This window comes from Nelumbo lutea, chromosome 6 (genome assembly GCF_056320005.1).
Source record: "Nelumbo lutea isolate HS-2025 chromosome 6, American lotus-T2T, whole genome shotgun sequence".
Lineage (NCBI taxonomy): Eukaryota > Viridiplantae > Streptophyta > Magnoliopsida > Proteales > Nelumbonaceae > Nelumbo > Nelumbo lutea.
Window position 1 is genome coordinate 57,511,370 of NC_142689.1, and position 2,197 is coordinate 57,513,566.

Below are 2,197 nucleotides of genomic sequence, written 5' to 3' on the forward strand. Positions count from 1 at the left end.
ATGGCGATTCAATTCAGTGCAGTCTGTCAGGAGACTCTGGGGCAAAGCAACACAAACAAGATCGTGGTGTAGATCCACATGTCCACAGATCTTGACCGTTAAATCTAGAAAGTGTATGTAATCTAGGTTTAGAAATAGCCCATGTCATCGTCCATTCAGGACTGTACCCAAAAAGGCCATCCATTAGACCATTACTCTGCCTCCCCCACCATTTCAGGGTTGCCCCCATTTCAATATTCCAACCACGTGAAATTCCTCTAACCATAACCAGTAGAGAGAGAAAGAGAGAGAGAGGAGAGAGAGGAGAGAGAGGGTAGCTGGCTGCAAACTTCAGTTACGCAGAAAAAGAATACAAATTTTTCTACAATTTCGACTTTGTTAAATCAATCAATGATAGAGATAAGATAACAGGAGAGGAAGAGAAAAAAAACTAGCCCTTCTCTCTCTTCTCCTTGGCTTCTTACATGCATTTTCCTTTTTTTTTCAACTTTTCTCTGAAAATTTTCGCCTCCTCCGCTTCGAACTCGGGACGACTCGGAGGAAACCCCTCTCTTTGCCATCTCCATATATTCTCCGGAGCAAAACACACTCACGCACCCCTTCACATCACAAGAAAAAGAAGAAAATAGAGAGAAGAGACAAAAGCAAAAGAATCCAGCAGCTCCCCCGCCTCCTCTACAGGAAGCCGAAAATATTAGCGCAACAAGAACATAATGAGCCCAACTCGGTAAACTCGACCGGGTCAGAAGATTCTCAGATCCACCTCTCCGTCCTGTTCTCATTAGGCCATATTCATGGAATTTGGCCGAGTTGATTTGTCAGCAAACTCGGCCGGGTCGCTTCTTAACCTACCAAATTGATTTGTCAGCAAACCCGTGAAGAAGCGGCCGAGATTCCGGCCAGAAGTCGAGGCTACTCCTGATCCCCGCGTGGCAGGATCTCTGGAAGTCCTCGAGGTTCACGCACCGAACGGAGTTGCCGGACTCGGACCTGGAGATGCATCGGAGAATTTCTTCGAAGAGCGACTCGTCGCATGGGATCACCAGAGGACCTTGGTTCGTGAAGCCGTATTCCTCCTCCGCCTGAACCAGAAGCTTCTTGAAGACCGGGTGGTTCAGGTACGTCGCTCGCACCACAAATCTCCTATAGTTACTACCCACACAGAGCGCCACATGTCCGGCCGGGACGTCGGGGGGGATGCGAGCACTGGCCGAGATGCGAGCGGCCAATGCAGCTTTTTGGCGCCACCTCTTAAGCATTTGCCTGAGTCTGACAATGTGCCGGATTTTGCTGCATTTTCCGATTCCGGCAGACATTTTCCGTCAAGAAAAAGGACAGAGAAAGTCAGAGCGGAGGAGTGGTTTTTGAGTTTGCTTTGTAATGAGTTGAGGACTTGGTGGAAAATGGGGTGTGAGGAAGGATGGCAAGATGGTTTTATAAAACAAAGAATACCAAAATGCCCTCCGTTTTGGAGATAACCACAAGATAGCCTTCTGCTGTCAGCGTCGCACTATATGCCGTAACAATAACTCGTGCCAATTAATCTGTTAAAATATCGTGATATTTTGAGCTTACTAACGATTACAAACTTACAAGTTGAAAGAAACGGCCAAAGTAAAGAAGACAACAAGTACTTGACTAGAGTACTTACCGTGGTATGGAGTATTATGGACGGACTAGGGATTAGGGAAGTCCAAATGTCTCCTCAAATGGGTCGGGTCAATTCATCAGCGGATCCAATTAAACCCATATGCATGGCTGGCCTTCTGCATGAAAAAGCTGAAACTTTTTTTCATGTAAAAATATTTTCAGTTATAATTTTTAAGGGTTAAAACCAGAGACTTTACCTTATATACCCTTTGAATTCGTTTTGATATTTAATATAAAAGCGGCGAAGACGGTACAACAATTGATGTGAGGCTCGTACATTCCGATTGTACATAGAAAAGAGTGCGACTTGGGGCAATTACTACCACATGCAAAGAGTGCGACTTCGGGCAATTACTACCACATGCAAGGAGTGCGACTTGGGGTGAGCTCTAATTAAGCGTTTGTTAAATGTTTAATACCGCTGCTATAAATGACAAGGAAAACAGAGAAAGCAGAGCTGAGAAGTGAAAATAGAGCTCAACTATTTAAGCATAGCAATACCCCGTTCTTTTTACATCAAAACAAGGAGAACCTCGAAAGATAAATG

General features: G+C 45.0%; 1 pseudogene across 1 annotated transcript; it reads right to left on the reverse strand.

Moving 5' to 3' along the window:
• Positions 1–318: 318 nt before the first annotated feature.
• Positions 319–1,390, reverse strand: LOC148849033 (indole-3-acetic acid-induced protein ARG7 pseudogene; annotated as a pseudogene). The gene has a single exon (XR_016101031.1). The product of XR_016101031.1 is annotated as an indole-3-acetic acid-induced protein ARG7 pseudogene (transcript).
• Between the last annotated feature and the right edge of the window lie 807 nt (positions 1,391–2,197).